The sequence below is a fragment of the Mirounga leonina genome, unplaced genomic scaffold (genome assembly GCF_011800145.1).
Source record: "Mirounga leonina isolate KUSES-001 unplaced genomic scaffold, KU_Mleo_1.0 Mir_114, whole genome shotgun sequence".
NCBI classification, from domain to species: Eukaryota; Metazoa; Chordata; class Mammalia; order Carnivora; family Phocidae; genus Mirounga; species Mirounga leonina.
In genome coordinates this window covers 2420274-2438671 of record NW_023270265.1, presented here as the reverse complement: position 1 = coordinate 2438671, position 18398 = coordinate 2420274, and the positions used below count along the sequence as shown (strand labels likewise).

The 18398-nt window shown below is 36.0% G+C and overlaps 1 protein-coding gene across 2 annotated transcripts in view; it reads right to left on the bottom strand.

The window, feature by feature from the left end:
• VCL (vinculin) overlaps positions 1-18398 on the bottom strand; it is a 112527-nt gene that overhangs the window by 48745 nt on the left and 45384 nt on the right. The gene's annotated exons all lie outside the window — the stretch shown is intronic.

Sequence of the window (18398 nt, the reverse complement as noted above, 5' to 3'; positions counted from 1 at the left end):
TCTAGCTAAATGGATTTGACAAATCCACTGGACTGTTTGAAAACAAACCTATAAAACTATATTGTTAATTAAAATGTCACTAGTGGGGCGCCTGGGTGGCTCAGTTGACTGCCTTCAGCTCAGGTAATGATCCTGGAGTCCCAGGATCAAGTCCCGCATCGGGCTCCCTGCTCAGCAGGGAGTCTGCTTTTCCCTCTGACCCTCGCCCCCTCATGTACTCTCTCTCTCTCTCATTCTCTCTCTCTCAAATAAGTAAAATAAAATAAAAATAAAAAATAAAATGTCACTAGCATTAATAACTGAACCAGTTATTGATAGTTTAATGTTAATACAGTTTAATAATACAGACAACCTGATCATATGTAACAATGAATGAATGAATGAATGAATGAATGAATGAATCAGTAAAGAGCAAGACCTCATTGCTGTGGCTTTGGATCACTCTTAAAAGACTGGTTGTTTACTGTTCCTTTTTAAATTTTAAATTAAATTTTTAATTTAATTTTAACTTATAGAGATATGTATATTCATATATATGACAGTCAGTGAAAAATCACCTTCTTTCCACTATCTCCTAGGCATTCATATTCCATCTACTTGCAACTAACGTTATGAGACTCCTCTGTATTCTTTAAAATAAGACACTTCATGCGTAAGAAACAAAAACAGGCTTCCACCTTTTTTATACAAATAGGATCATACCAGGCATACTCTCTGCATTCTGCTTTTTCCACTTAATTTAACTTAGAGATATTCTAATAAAAGTACATAAAGAGCCTCCTCATTCTTTAATACAGCTACATAACTAGTCCATAATTTATTAGCCTGCTACAAAAAAATCACCTTGAAAAATATCATTGTATAACGTATATATCTGTAGGATACAGGCCAGAAAGGAATTGCTGAATCAAAGGTGTAGACATTTACAATTTTGACAAATGTTGCTGTATTACCATCCACAGAGGTTATTAACATTCCCCCCACAATGGATGACAGCAGTACCTGTTTCCTCAGTCTAAACAAGTTGGTATATAATCAAACTTAAGTTTATCTTCACCAATATGAGAGACCAAAACTGGATCTCAATACAGTTTTTTAATTAAGGTGAAATTCACATAACACACAATTAGTTGCTCTAAAGGGTACATACAATTCAATGGCATTTAGTGTATTCACAATGATGAGCAACTACCACCTCTCTCGGGTCAAAACTTTTATCACTTCAGAAATGCACCCTGAAACATAGCATGCAATCACTCCCGATCTCCCCCTTTCAAAACCCCATCCCCTCGTGACCACTAATTTGCTTTCTGTCTCTATGAATTTACCAACTCTGGATATATCATATAAAAAGAATCACGTGACTATGTGACTTTTTGTGTCTGGCTTCTTTCACTTAGCATAAATGTTTTCAAGGTTCATCCAGGTTACAGCATGTGTCAGTAGTTTGTTCTTTTTCATACCTGAATAATATTTTATTGTATGTATATATGCAAAAATTTGAAAATTTGCTTATCCATCCATGTATTGATGGACATCTGGGTTGCTTCCACCTTTTGGCAATTATGAATAATGCTGCTACTAACATTCATACATAATTTCCATGTGGATTCAGGTTTTCATTTCTCTTGAATATATACCTACAAGTGGAAGTCTATGTTAATTTTTTGAGGAAATGCCAAACTGTTTTCCACAGCAATTGCACCACTTTACATTCCCACCGGCTTTATAGAAGGGTTCCTATTTTTTCACATCTTTCCCAACACTTGTTATTTTTTGGTTCTTAAGGTTTTGGGGGGTTAAAGCCATCCTACCAGGTGTGAAGTGGTATCTCATTGTGGTTCTGATGTGATTTCTTTACTGACCAAAGATGTTGTTGAACATCTTTTCATGTGCCTGTGGGCTATCTGTGTATCTTCTTTGGAGAAATGTTTATTGAAGTCCTTTGTTCATTTTTTAATTGGGATGTTTGTCTTCTTGTTGAGTTCTCAGAATTATTTATATACTCTGGGTATTAAATCTTTATCAGATACATAATTTGCAAATATTTTTTCCCTATTTTGCAGGTGCTTTTTACTCAACATAGTTTTAATTTGCATTTATTTATTAATGAAGTTAAGAATATTTTTATATTTTTTAAATTGCAAAATAAAATTATACACTGTATGACCATTATGCTCAAGCAAATATCACATATACAACAATCATACTTCAGAAATGAAACATTACCAAGTACTTTAGAAGCCCCACCCTAACCAAATGTTCCTTATTTCCCAGAACGAATCATTATCCTGAATTTTGTTAATTATTCTCCTGATTTTTTGTATACTTTCAGCACCTATCTATCTATACATACCTAGACAAGTATCATTTAGTTTTGTCTATACATATTAAAATCTTAAATAAGTGTAATTGTACTGTTATATATGCTTCTGTGACTGTTCTTTTGTTCAATATTATGATTTTGAGACCCATCATGTTGAGGACTATAGCTAATGTGTCATATTCCACTGTATGGATATACCATAATTTACCCATTCGACTTCTGATTGACATTAGAGGTATTCTAGGTTATTACATTTTTTACTGGTGTTTATATCAATACTACTACTATGAACATTCTTATACTGGCTTTTGGTGCACAAAAACAGTGTATCTAGTAGTGGAAAAACTGGGTTGCAGAAAATGCTATATTCAACTCTACCAAGGAAAGCCAAAGAGTTTTCCAAAGTGATTACACCAATTTAATACGCGGACCAGCAGTGTTCACAATCGCTCCACAAGCTTACCTTGGCATTGTTAATTTTTAATATGTCAATGTGGTCATTGTGAAATGCTAAATTATTGTGAATTTAATTTGCATGTCCCTCTTACTAAGGAAACTGTTGTGGGTGGAGTGGGTTTGTTTTGTTTTGTTTTATTTTTTAATGTTTATGGGCCCCAAGAGTTTTGACAGGTAGCATTTTTGTTATTATCCAGCTCTCAATAATTTTCATTATGACATCTCTGACAATAAATTGTTGGATATACTTTAAAAAAAAACATAAGGGGCTTTTCTAGTTATCTTTTTGCTATTGATTTATCATTAACTGCATCATGCCAGAGAATGTGGCCTGTAAGATAACAAGGCTTTGAATTTTGAAATGTGTTGAGGCTAGCTTGATGGCTTAACACATGATCAATTTTTATAAATTTTCTATGTGTGCCTGAAAAGAATGAGTATGCTCCAATTTTTACGTGAAATATTTTACATATTCCATTAGCTCAAGCTTGTTAATTAAAACTGTTCAAATTTTCTATATCTTTGCTGATATTTATTGTCTTTTATCTATCAATTACTGAGTGATGAAATCTCCTACCATAACAACAGATTAGATTATATCTCCTTGTAGTTCTATTTGTGTTATATATATATATATATATAAAAGCTAACTTGTTAGGTACATATAAGTTTACAATTATTATATAACTGAACCTATTTATCATTATGTAACACCTCTCTATATCTCCAATAATGTTTGTTGCCTTAATGTCTAATTTGTCTGACATTAATATTGCAAATCAGTTTTCTTTGGCTATTTTCAATTTCTCTGTCACACTGTGTTTTAGATATATCTTTTTAAATAACATATAGCTACATATTTTTAATCCAGTTCAGGAACTTTTAACTTAATGATTTAGCCCATTTAAATGTATTAATATTACTGGTATATTTAGAATTTTTTTTTTCCCCCAAGATTTTGTTTATTTATTTGAGAGAGAGAGCAGGGGAGGAGAGGGAGAAGCAGACTCCCTGCTGAGCAGGGAGCCCAACTTGGGGGCTTGATCCCAGCACTCTGGGATCATGACCTGAGCAGAAGACAGACGCCCAACCAACTGAGCCACCCAGGCAACCCACCCTTTTTTTTTAGAATTTTTTTTTTTTTTTTTTTTTAGAGAGAGAGAAAGAGAGGGAAGGGCAGAGGGACAGGGAAAGAGAGACTCCTAAGCAGGCTCCACACCGAGCACAGAGCCCAACTCGGCACTCAATCCCACCACCCTGAGATCATGATCTGAGCGGAAATCAAGAGTCAGACACTTAACCAACTGAGCCACCCAGGTGCCCCTAGAATTATTTTCATATCTTATTATTTATTTTCCATATGGCCTGTAACTTTAACATATTTTTCCCTATCTTTTTTGGGGGGGGGCAGGGAGAAGATTGCTAATTTTTTCTACCTTTTTCTTATTCCCTTTACAATTTTAAAGGTTATACACTCTGTGCTTTTTGTGGTTACCTTAAATACTTCAGCATGCATAGCTGGCGTGTTAAAAATCTAAAATAAAAGCTGTCCTCTTAACACAGTTGGCAGTTCATCAGTCTCATAAAAATCTAAAATGAGTCAATATTTTTACCTTCTTCCCAAACAAAAAATGATCTTAGGATACTTAATTTCCAATCATCCCTTTCCTGAATTCCCAATCATCCCTTTCCCGACCTTTATGCTACTGTTTTCAAGCTTTGTTTTGTTTACATTGTTTTCATGTATAAAATGTTATATCTTTCATTTTAAACCTTTAAATCTTGTTAGATTTTACATTGTTATACTATATAAGTCAAAGTTTGTTTATATTTACCAACAAAGTGTCCCATATTTTGGATAATCATTCCCTCGTATATCTCAGGCCTTACATCTAGAATCATCTGATTCTGTCTGAATTACATTCTTCAGAATTTCCTCTACTAAGAGAATGCTGGTGACAAAATGTAACCACTTTTGTTTGAAAATGTCTATTTTGTCTTCTACTTCAAAGACTATTTCAGTAGTACAGATTTCTAGGTTGACAGCCATTTTATTGCACATTGAAGGTATTATTTCACTATGATGTAACAAAAGAAGCAGAAAAAGATACAAAGACAGAAGCAGAGGTAAGAGTGATGCAGGGCTACAAGCCAAGGAATTTGAGCAGCTTCTAGAAGCTGGAAAAGGCAAAGAAACAGATTCTCTAGAATCTCCAGAAGAAACACAATTAACCCATCTTGGACTTCTGAACTTCAGAACTGGAAGACAAAACACTGGCCACCAACTGAAATCTGCCAGGAATTAAATAGGCATGAAAACACCACCCACAATGAAAAGAAAAAACAATAATTCAAAAACAACCCAGAAATGACACAGATGATAGAATTAATAGACAAGAATGTTAAAACCATTATTACTACTGTATTCTATATGTTCAAAAGCTAAAGGAAAGTTTGAGTATATTAATAGATAAATGAAAGATATAAAAACAAGCCTCAAACAGAACAACTGGAAATGTGTCTCAGATATAAAAATACACTCAATAAATTACTAGCAGATAAGATATGGCATAAAAAAAGATCAGTGAAATTCAAGTCATAGCAATTAAAATTATCCAAAATGAAACAAGGGAGAAGAAAAGACTTTAAAAAAATGAACAGAACATCACTGAGCTGTGGTACAACTCTAAGCAGCCTGATATATTTGCAATTTGAGTCCCCAAAAGAGAGGAAGGAGGGAGACAGAAAACAGTATTTGAAGAAATGATGGCCAAAATTTTTCTATATTTAATGAACACTATAAAGCCCCAGGTCCAAAAAGCTCAATAAACCCCAAGCACAAAAAATATCAAGAGAACTACAACAAGGCACATCATAAATTGCTTAAAGGAACATAAATAAAATTGCTTAAAAACCAAGATTAAAGAGAAAATATTAAAAGTAGCAGGAGAAAAATGACACTTTAAATACAGAGGAACAAAGAATAACAGACTTCTCATTAGAAACAATGCAAGCCATAAGACAGTGAAGCACTGAAAGAAAAAAAAACAAACCTGTCAACCTCAAAAATCTATACCCCAAAAAATATGCATTTCAAAAATTGAGGTGAAATAAAAACTTTTTCAGATATGTAAGAGCTGAAAGAATTCAGCAGCAGCAAACCTGAACTATAGGATAAGTTAAAGGAAATCTTCAGGAAGAAGAAAAATTATACCAGATGGAAACTTAGATTTAAAGGGGGAAAAAAATGACAACTAACAACAAAATGTTATAAATAACTAAATGTTAACTATGTGAGTAAATATAAAAACAATTCTTATTATTTAAATATGTTTAAAAGACAACTGACTAAAGTAAGAACTTTTTAAAAAATGAAATTTCAAAAAAGTAAATTTGATTCAGCTGGCTAGATACACAATGAGGACTGGCTTTGCCAATGATTATGGCAGATGTTTTCCATAAATCAAATGAACCAAAATTACATGGAAACATATTTAAGACAGGTATATAATACATAATATGGCAGAAAATACATGCTGTGCAACTAGTTAAACTTAGGATTTAAAAATGTTTCTGGTACCATATGAGCCAGCAATTGCACTACTGGGTATTTACCCCAAAGATACAAAAGTAGGGATCCGAAGGGGTACGTGCACCCCGATGTTTATAGCAGCAATGTCCACAATAGCCAAACTGTGGAAAGAGCCAAGATGTCCATCGACAGATGAATGGATAAAGAAGATGTGGTATATATATACAATGGAATATTATGCAGCCATCAAAATGAATGAGATCTTGCCATTTGCAACGACGTGGATGGAACTGGAGGGTATTATGTTGAGCGAAATAAGTCAAACAGAGAAAGACATGTATCATATGACCTCACTGATACGAGGAATTCTTAATCGCAGGAAACAAACTGAGGGTTGCTGGAGTAGGGGGTGGGGTGGGAGGGATGGGGTGACTGGGTGATAAGACACTGGGGAGGGTATGTGCTCTGGTAAGCACTGTGAATTGTGCAAGACTATTGAATCTCAGATCTGTACCTCTGAAACAAATAATGCAATATATGTTAAGAAAAAAAAAAAAGAAGAAGAGGAAGAAGGTAGCAGGAGGGGAAGAATGAAGGGGGGGAAATCGGAGGGGTAGACGAACCATGAGAGACGATGGACTCTGAAAAACAAACTGAGGGTTCTAGAGGGGAGGGGGGTGGGAGGATGGGTTAGCCTGGTGATGGGTATTGAGGAGGGCACATTCTGCATGGGTGTTATGCACAAACAATGAATCATGGAACACTACATCTAAAACTAATGATGTAATGTATGGGGATTAACATAAGAATAAATAAAAAAAAAATGTTTCTGGAATTTAAGAAACAAAACAAATGAGCAAGGGGGAAAAAAGAGAGAAACAAGCCAAGAAACAGACTCTTAACTGTTGAGAACAAACTGATGGTTACCAGAGGGGAGGTGGGGGAGGAGGGTGAAATAGCTGATGGGGATTAAGGTGTGCACTTGTAATGAGCACTGGGTGTTGTATGGAAGTGTTGAATTACTATATTGTACACCTAAAACTAATATAACACTGTATGGGTTTTTTTTTTTAAGATTTTATTTATTTATTTGAGAGAGAGAGCACGGAGGAGAGGGAGCGGGAGAAGCAGACTCCCCACTGAGCCGAGAGCATATGCAAGGCTCAATCCCAGGACCCTGAGATCATGACCTGAGCCAAAGGCAGATGCTTAACCGACTGAGCCACCCAAAGCATCCCCAAAACACTGTATGTTAACTACACTGGAATTAAAATAAAATAAATAAAAATTTGTAAATGAAAACTTTAAAATATTCAAAAGAAGTATTTCAAAATATCTTTAAGGACGGCCAACCACTCTTTGAAGACCATTAGTTGAAAGAGCACTGACATCTTGCTTCAAGATTTTTTATATCCATTCCCACTAATTCAAACACCTCTCTCTCTCTCCCCTCTTTTGCTTTACTAAACACTACTTATTCTCTTAGATTCTGCCTTTAAATGACTCTTCCTTCAGGAAACCATCCCAAATCTACAAGTACCTCTCCTATGTGCTCCCATGAGACTTATCACACCCTCTCAGTTTAGTTTTCTCTATTTTCCACAAGACTTTAAGGTCAGCAAGGCCAAGAACTTTGTCTATCTTGTTCATTAATGTAGTCACAAAGCAGAATGCCTGACACATAACAATTGTCCAATAAATAATTGCTGAATGAACGAATAAATGAATTTTCACCCAGTACAGGCCCATAGAAATCATTAACTTTAAAAAGCCACAAAACTTGATTTTATTTCCAGGTAACATGAATGCTGCTGAAATTAAAGCAAACAAACCTAAGAATCACAGAATGCAATGGTTGTGCTACACCCACTTGCAAGGATCCAGTTACTGCATAAGTGTTTCAAATGTGGAAAAAAAATTAAAAACCATCATGGAGAAAAGAAATAGAAAAAAAAAAATGATGAAATCGAAAAGCTCTGCAGGAATCAAGTTGATTCTCCACTAATGGTTCCCTTGTGTGGTAAAATGATAGGGCTAAAACAGATACTGTACCATTTTCTCTACAATAAGACATCTATCTGATCTGTACATTAAAATTTAATGGCATTCATAAAAGCCAAACAAATCCCACCATGACTAACCAGTGGTTAGAAACAGATAGTAGTCTGTCTTGTCTGCGGAAAATGAGATTTTATTAAAACATTCAAGCTGCCTTACTTCTTAAAGTGACCTTCTACTTTTTAACACAAATCTAAATTTTTTAAAAAGCATTTTGGAGAGGGGGCGCCTGGGTGGCTCAGTTGGTTGAGCGACTGCCTTCAGCTCAGGTCATGATCCCGGAGTCCCGGGATAGAGTCCCGCATCAGGCTCCCTGCTCGGCAGGGAGTCTGCTTCTCCCTCTGACCCTCCTCCCTCTCATGCTCTCTGTCTCTCATTCTCTCTCTCTCAAATAAATAAATAAAATCTTAAAAAAAAAAAAAAAGCATTTTGGAGAATGACAGTAGGGAAAAAGGTCTGTTTCCTAAATAATTACATATCTTGACTATATTCTAATAATACTGATTTAGACACATTAAATCAATCAACTATTACAAATTGAAAGCTTCTCTCTGCTTTTGAGTCTTCAACTTAAGTTAACAGAAAATTCTTATGCTTTAGATCAGTGGACCAATGACAGCCTCACAGGACCCAAAATATGTTCACTCATAACTCACTAATCCTTTCTTTCCAGGATTACACATGATATAACTTGATACAATTTAAGATATATGAAGACCCCAGGGGCACCTGGGTGGCTCAGTCAGTTAAGCGTCTGCCTTCGGCTCAGGTCCTGATCCCAGGGTCCTGGGATCAAGCCCCCCATCGGGTTCCCTGCTTGGTAGAGAGTCTGCTTCTCCTTCTCCCTCCGCCCCTCCCCTCGCTTGTGCTCTCTCTCTCTCTCTCTTGCTCTGCTCTCTCTCAAATAAATAAATAAAATCTTAAAAATAGAGATTGATTGTCGTAAGTCATTTTTAAAGGTTCTAGACCGCATCCAATCTTAAATTCCTTTAGTTTAATTCTTTCATATATTTGTTCCTCTAACTATTGAGGACCTGCTACATGATATATGAATCTTAGGAATACAAAGTGTTTTTAAGTCCCTACCTTTAGAGAGTTACCACCTCCAGAGGAGAAGACATACGTGTAAACAAAAATACATTAGTATTTAGAAGTACATCCAGCACATGCCAAGGGGACATAAGAATGGGAATAGTCATTTTTACCTGAGAGATTAAGAAAGTGGTGATGGGGAAGGTGGAGACAACGTTGCTCCTGTCTCAGAAGCTCAGCACTACTTATAAAGATGATCCTCTGCACAGCATCTCTTTCGGTTGTTTATCCAATGGAATAAATCTCTCTCTCTCTCTCTCTCTCTCTCACACACACACACACACACACAAAGTCCTTTCTGTGAAAAATAACATGCATTTGCCATAGACCTGGTTTGACTAGAGAGGGCAGTCTACTATCACAAAGTGTAGGTAACTCACTCACTCTGAAGCCACACAATCTCAGTCGGCTCCTGTAAAAACCACCTAGCAAATGCCAGCTCACTGATTTAGCAGAGGAAAGTAGAGCTCAGAGCTTTGGAACAAAATACTGTAAAGGGAACAGTGTGCTGGGCCCATATACATTGCTCCATAATATAAAACGGAAAAGCTCTCTGAAACAGTCAACAAGTTAAACTTCACCCCACCACAAACAAACAAACAAACATACTGGGGGGTGGGGGGAATGAGCCTGTGTCAAAATCCCCGTTTTAATATAATCTGAACTTAATCAGTATAGCCATTTAGGCTATACACAGTCACACACACACACACACACACACACACACGCATTCTGTTTGCTGAAGACTGAAGTGCTGTGGAGCAGAGCACCTGAAAATCTGACTTCATGGAAGTTGGATTACCCTGGAGCATACCCAAAGAAGCCGGTGTTTACATTTTGGACTTGTCCTTTCAATCACACAAAACAACATTCGGAAGATAGGAAGGCAACAGGTGAAAGAAGGAGAACATGATCAACTGGTCGGTGAGGCTTTCCCCCCTGTGGCCACTGCGCCCAGCACCTCCATCACTGCCATTTCCTACCAGGCTGGCATTGGCATAATTATTTGGCAGGCAAAACTGACTGTCAAGGCTATTCCTGCTCTTATCTTAATCCTTGTTGAGACTCCCTTTCCTTCCCCTCTGTGTAGGGTCTCTCAGAGGTCAAGAAAGGCCCAGATCACTTCCAAGTTTGAGAAGCCCATCGTATTTCAAAATTAAGAGATGCAAAAACAGGGTCATAAAAATGGTGGTACACTTAAGTGTTTACATTTAATCATTTTAATTGCATGATAAACACCTTTTTTTAAGATTTTATTTACTTGAGGGGGAGCACAGGAGGAGGGAGCAGAAGAGGGAAAGAATCCCAAGCAGACTCCATGCTGAGCCCAGAGCCTGACACAGGGCTCCATCTCATGACCCTGAGATCATGACCAGAGCTGAGACCAAGAGTCAGATGCTTAATCGACCGAGCCACCCAGGCACCCCAACACCTTCTTTTAAGACTTCCTCTTTTTCTCTAGGACTACATATATGGTATCATTTGAAAATAATATTAAAGTCCAGGCCTGAGCCTGAGAGAGAGGCCAGGGTGTGGGGTATGGGTCAGGCCCTCAAACTCTCTCTGCTTTCCCATATTTAGAGCCTAGCCTCAGTCCAACATATGATAAGTGAAAATGACTGCTGAGACCTTGAAAATTCTCCCCTCACCAGGCATTTAATCATTTAAATTGTTAACCTGAGGAATGAGCTCTAGTGAAATTTTGGGCATCAGCAACAGACAGTTCAGCCTTTCTAGTGTCCCTCCTATAGGAAGTGCTACCTCATAAGTGATTCATTTCATCCTCAGATCTTGTTGTGTATATACATAGGATTAAAAAGTAATAATAAAAATAACAGAAGTGAATGGGATGCCCAGGTGGCTCAGTCGGTTAAGCATCCAACCCTTGGTTTCAGCTCAGGTCTTGATCTCAGGGTCCTGGGACGGAGCCCTACATCAGGCTCCACACTCAGCAGGGAGTCTGCTTGAGAATTCTCTTTCTCCCTCTCTCCCTGCTCCTCTCCCCACTCGCACTCTCTCTCTCTCCCTAAAATAAATAAATTAACCTTTTTTAAAAAAATAATAGATGTGAAGATCACAAAAGTCTCAGGGAGATGTATGAAAATAAATATTTCTTTCATATATTCGCCACCTGGCACAAACTCTACTTTGAAATAGCAAAAGTAGAATGATTCTGTGGCACCCCAGGACTAGAACTAGCCAATTCGCTTTGGTCCTGGTGTTGCCATTTTGAGAAAGGTCAAGGATCCTCAGCCATTAGTCATCTAGAAATCTGAGTGAAGGCCACAAGAATAGTTACAGTTTTTAGGAGGGAGTTGGGAACACAGAATACAATGACAAATTTCAATCTAGTTCAAGTAGAAAGTACACGGCGGCAATTCACCCACATGTACACTGTGATAACACTAAAACAGGCTGTTCCAACCCTGTGCTCCCAGATTTAAAGATCCTACAGGCCCCATCCACCAATTATTCCTATCCCTTTCCTAACTCGGTGATAGTATAGGACACTGCATGTATACACCCAAAACTAAAATGAGAAACCACAATGAGTCATATTTAAAACATTCAAAGCCTTTTAAGGGCCACACCAATCTCTTTTTGCTGAACATGTACATTGAGATACCAAAGCTAAAAGATACACACAAACACCATGGGCTCACTAAATTCTTTTCTTTCAGATGAAAATAGGAGAGTATGCGACCAGTTTTAACTTGGTCTTCAAACAGAACAGGATTCTGCCAGAGCTGAGAGATTAACTGAAGAGGAAGCGGCATGTTGGAAAAGAAGGTTAAGAATGTCACTAATGCCCAAACCACATGCTCTTCAAGTCTTGGTAGGCTGCTTATTTGAAAGGTAAAGTATGAGTCATACCCTTTGAATCCTTTAAAGCCTGAATGATTAGTCATAGTCTTTCTCCCCACTTCCTTCACCCCCCGTTCAAATCTGGCATCTGTGAAGGGAGAGGAGATTCCAGCCTGCAAGGTTCACAGCTACCTGTAGGTCCATTGGTTCCTATGGTCCTTCCTCCCACTCATGATAGGATTACAGCAGAAACAGAATACAGAAACAAGTGCGTCTTACAGATACTAGTAGGTTTTTAATGTATCTTAAAGCTATTGTGATGAATAAAGCAAAATTTTATTTTAAAACAATGTAAAATCACTGCATCTTTCATTCTTATCCATTCTTAATCAAATAATAATAATAAATCTCACTATAATATATTATTTGAAGGTCCTTATGCTAAAAAAAGCTGACTATCACTGTTCTACAGCAGAGTGTAATGAATGAGTTAGGGGTATAAATATCTAAATACAAAGTGAAATGGAATAGACACAGTAGGAGAATATTCTTACTTATGAAAAAAAAACTGCCAAAAACTAAGATATGGTTTACAAAAAAATCTGGAGATACAAGTCAACAGTAAACTAACATCAATCAACAGCCATTCTTTAAAAAGGGCAATAAATGGGCACCTGGGTGACTCAGTCAGTTGAGTGTCCGACTCTTGATTTCGGCTCAGGTCATCTCAGTCAGGGTCATGGGATCGGGCCACATAGGGCTCCATGCTCAGCCAGGAGTTTGCTAGAGATTCTGTCTCTCCTTCCCCCTTGCCCCATCCCCTGTTCATGCGCACGAACATGCTCTCTCTAATGAATAAATAAATCTTTCTTTAAAAGGGGTAATAAATAACAAAATAATTGACAGAATTTAGGACCCAGGAGAATCATAACCTTGTAACCACTTACTACTAATAATATTGCTTTGAAATATATAAAACTAAAGCTGACAATTCTAAGAAAAACTGACAAGCCTACAATTATTATAGGAGATTTCAACATACTTCATCATAAACTGATAGTTCAAACAGACAAAATAGTAAGGCAATAAAAAGTTTGATCAATAATATTTAGTCACGAGCTCTACTGACGAGGTCACTAGAGCATGTGACTCTTGATCTCAGGGTTGTGAGCTCAAGTCCCACATTCGGTGTAGAGATTACTTAAAAATAAAATCTTAAAATAATAATATTTATATTTTGACCTAATTGATATAAAGAAAACCCTAACCCCAGCAAAAAGGGAATATACTTTCTTTTCAAGCACACATAGCACACTTACCAAAACTGACCATACATTATATCACAAAAGAATTTCCAAGGAAATTCTCCTTGGAAATATAATATGATATAATATCACACCAATCATGTTTTGCGCACAATGCAATTAAATTAGAAATAGAACAATAAAAAGACAGTAAAAAGAATTTTTAATTTTTTTTTTTAAGATTTTATTTATTTGAGAGAAAGAGAATGAGAGAGAACACATGAGAGGGGGGAGGGTCAGAGGGAGAAGCAGACTCCCTGCCGAGCAGGGAGCCTGATGTGGGACTCGATCCAGGGACTCCAGGATCATGACCTGAGCCGAAGGCAGTCGCTTAACCAACTGAGCCACCCAGGCGCCCCAGAATTTTTAAATTTTTAAAACATACTCCTAAATAGAGCATATTGTTAAAGAGGAATTCACAACCAAAATTACAACTATTAAAGTTTCTATAGCTGGAAAATTCACAATCCCATTTACAACTGCATCAAAAAGAATAACAAACCTAGGAATAAATTTAACCAAGGAGGTGAAAGACCTATATACTGAAAACAACAAGACATTAATGAAATAAACTGAAGACACAAATAAACAGAAAGGTATTCCAAGCTCATGGATTAGAAGAATTTATATCGCCAAAATGTCCATCCTACACAAAGCAACATACAGATTCAATGCAATCCCTCTCAAAATTTCAGTGGCATTTTTCACAGAAATAGGACAATCCTAAAATTTGTATGGAACCAAAAAAGATGCTGAGTAGACAAAACAATCTTGAGAAAGAAGAACAAAGCTGGAGGCAACACACTCCCTGATTTCAACCTATATTACAAGCTATAGTCATTAAAATAGTATGGTATTGGCTTAAAAACAGACACATAAATCAATGGAACAGAAAGAGAGCCCAGAATAAACCCAAATATGTATGGCCAATTAATTTATGGCAAAGAAGTGAAGAATATACAATGGTGAAAGGACAGTATCTTCAATAAATGGTGTTGGTAAAACTGGACAGCCACATGCAAAAGAATAAAACTGGACCTCTATCTTTTTCTTTCTTTTTTTTTTTTTTTAAGTAGGCTCCATGCCCAGTGCAGAGCCCAATGCAGGGCTCAAATCCGAACCTCAAGATCAAGACCTGAGTTGAGATCAAGAATCGGATGCTTAACCAACTGAGCCACCCAGATGCCCAAAAACTGGACCCCTATCTTCCATCACTCACAAAAATTAATTCAAAATGGATTAAAGACTTGAATATAAAACCTGAAACCATGATACTCCTAAAAGACAACATAAGTGGTAAGCTCCTTGACATGGGTCTTGACAATGATTTTTTTTTTAACCTAACAACAAAAACAAAAGCAACAAAAGCAAAAATAAGTAGGACTATATCATACTAAAAATCTTCTGCACAGCAAAGGAAACCATCAACAAAATGAAAAGGCAACCTACTGAACAGGAGAAAATATTTGTAAATCATATATCTGATATGGGGCTAATATCCAAAATATATAAAGAACTCCTACAACTCAAATGCAAAAAAACAATCAATCCAATTTAAAAAATGGGCAGAAGATATGAATGGACATTTTTTCAAAGAAGACATACAAATGGACAACAGACACATCATGAAAAGGTACTCTATATTACTAATCATCAGGAAAATGCAAATCAAAACCACAATGAGATGAATCGATATTATCAAAAGACTAGAAATAACAAGTGTTGATAGGATGTGGAGAAAAGGGAACCCTTGTGTACTGTTGGTGGGAATTCAAACTAGTGCAGCCACTGTGGAAACAGTATGGAGGTTTCTCAAAAAATTAAAAATAGAACTATCGTATGATCCAGTAATTCTGCTTCTGGGTTTTTACCCAAAGAAAATGAAAACACTAACTTGAAAAGATATATGCACGCCTATGTTCACTGCAGCATTACTTACTACAGTAACCAAAATATGGAAACATCTTCAGTATCTATCAATGGATAAATGGATAAAGAAACTGGTGTATATATAATTAAATATTATTTGGCCATAAAAAAAAAGAATGAAATCTTGCTATTTGTAACATGGATGGACCTCAAGAGCATTATGGTAAGTGAAATAAGACAAAGACAAATACCATACCATCTCTCTTATATGTGAGATCAATCAATCAAATAAATGCATGGATGGATGGATGGATGACCAACCAACCTCAAAGATACAGAAAAGAGATTGGTGGTTGCCAGAGGCAGGGGTCAGGGGTGAAAGAAATGGGTAAACTGTTTGTGTCCTTTTCTTTAGTGTAAATACATAGAATAATAACAAAACATACCAATAGGTGCTTCCAAACTTGTAGTAGAACTTAGAACAAAATTAAGAGCCTAAAATATATTTATTTAAAAACAAGAAAGCTTGAACATAAAGACTGAAATATTGAAAATAAGGTATTTAAATAATAAACTTAATATGGAATGAATAAGTCATGGGACTAAAAGGTATAGCATAGGAAATACCATCAATGGTGTTGTATGGTGACAGATGGAAGCGACACTTGTAAACACAGTTCAATGTATAAACTTGTCAAATATCTTATGCTGTACACCTGAAACTAATATAACATTGTGTGTCAACTCTACTTCAATTAAAAAACAAATAAATAATAAACTTAAAGTAAATAATAAATATGAAAGAATTTAATGAAATAGACCACTGAGGGAAAATAATAAAACATAAATCTCTAAAAGAGTAATAAGTAAAGAAAAAAGGCAGAAATAAATAATGCTGAACAAAAAAGGTGATGTAACTAGAAATGTTACAAATGAAAAATAGTAATAGGTTACTATGAACTTCATACCAATAAATTTGCGAGCTTAGATGAATGGATAACTAAGAAGAATTAGATAAAGAAAAAAAAAGGGCGCTGAATGAGTAATCAAGTTTCTTCTTCCAAAAGACACTAGACCCAGAGTTTCATATGCAAGTTTGGCCAAACTTTCAAAAAACAGATAATGTTTTTTTTCTGTAAACTGTTTCAAAAACTAGAAAAAGATCATATTTTATGAAGCTAAAATAACCTTGACACCACAACTGGAAAAGAAGAGAACAAGAAAAGTATAGATCAAGATACCTCATGAACAAAGAAGCAATATCCTTTTAAAATATTAGCAAATTGAATTTAGCACTGTATTTTCTTTTTTAAAAAACACAACCAAGTAGGGTTTATCCTAGAAACGCAAAGATGGTTCACCATCACAAAATCTATATTCATGTAGTAGACCAGAGTCTATCTCATAAAGGATAAAAATTGCATTATCATCTCAATAGCTACAGAAAGAGCTTTAAATAAAAACAAGCAATCATGTTTTGTTTTGTTTTGTTTTTCTTAAAGATCTTAGCATAGGAGACAACAAATTTGGGGAAATTTTCTCTGAGACAAGCTTAAAAAAGTAACTGACTTCATATTTGAAGAAAAGGACTGAGAAAAAAAGACTGAGAAGCTAAGGAGGGAAGCTAATAATCACCAAATGTCTTTTTTTCTTTCCGGGTACTTCATATACATTATCTCACTCATTTAAGCCTCACAAAAACTATTATGTTATAAGAAGTTCTTGTAATGAAGAGGGAGTCTTAGCATACTGGAATGAGCACAGCGTGTGAGTCAGTCCAGGGTTTGAATCCTGCCTCTACCATTGATGTACTGGGAGACTTTGCAACAAGTTCCTGAGTTTCTCTGGGTCTTAGCTTCCTCAACTGCAAAATGAGGTGAATTAAAGAATACAACCTAAAGGACCCAGTTCATAAAAGGTATTCAAGAAATGGAGCTATTTTTATAAGGTTCTCTAAGGAAAGAACAATAAAGATTTTAAACAGATGTGGGGAAAAAAATTTTAATCTTGAGAATTTCTTGACTTGGGACTTGCCCTATATAGGAACAATAAGGTAATAATTAAGGGAATACTTGTGTCTAATTATTCATAGTGTTTCTGTTTGGTTTGGGGCAATAAGGCAGACAAAGCCAATGACCTCCATTCATCTATAAAATAAAGCAGTTGGAGTAAATAATCTCTAGGACTCCTTTTAACTTTAAAATGTTATTACTTTAACTTCTTTACAGCTTAAGAGTTGCAAGACACTGCAATACATCACAAACTACATCTGTAATATTCCTTCTGTGGAAATGCTTAGGAAAAGTGTAAACTGTTATCCTCTACAAGTGGTATAAAATTAGCACTGCTTGAGGGAGAAGGATGGACTACATGACTTCATGCAAGGTCAGAGGGTGGAAAAAACATGGACTCAGAAGCCATGAGACCACCAACAGGAACCGTGTCCTGCCACATAACAAGCTGAGCGGAAGCTGGGTGAGTTAAAGTTTGTCAAACCTCAGTTTTTTACCTGTAAAATGAATTTATCAATACCCTGAAGTTGATGTTCTCAGAAAATGAAAATATGTAACTACCTCCCAATAATATGTACTTGATAAATGTGAGTTCCCTTGGTCCCTTGAGTTCCTTTCAATCATATGATTTTTATTACTCTGTAGAAATAGAAACCAAAGGATTACACGTTTAAAGTTTGGTTCATTTCTTAAGTAAACCAAGGATCAAATCCCTACCAAAATGTTTGGAACTCTCCTGCAAATTAATAATACAGACTCAGAGTTCATTATTGAGAAGACTAAAACTTAAATCATTTTTGTTTGAGAAAGTCTGTGAAAAACAGTAGTACGTGATTATGTTTAATGTGACAAGTTCAAAGGTGAACTATTTAAAGTTTGAGTGTTGCTCTAGGTAAAAAATGCAGTAAGTCAGCCAGCAGATGTGAATAACTGTCTCACAGAAC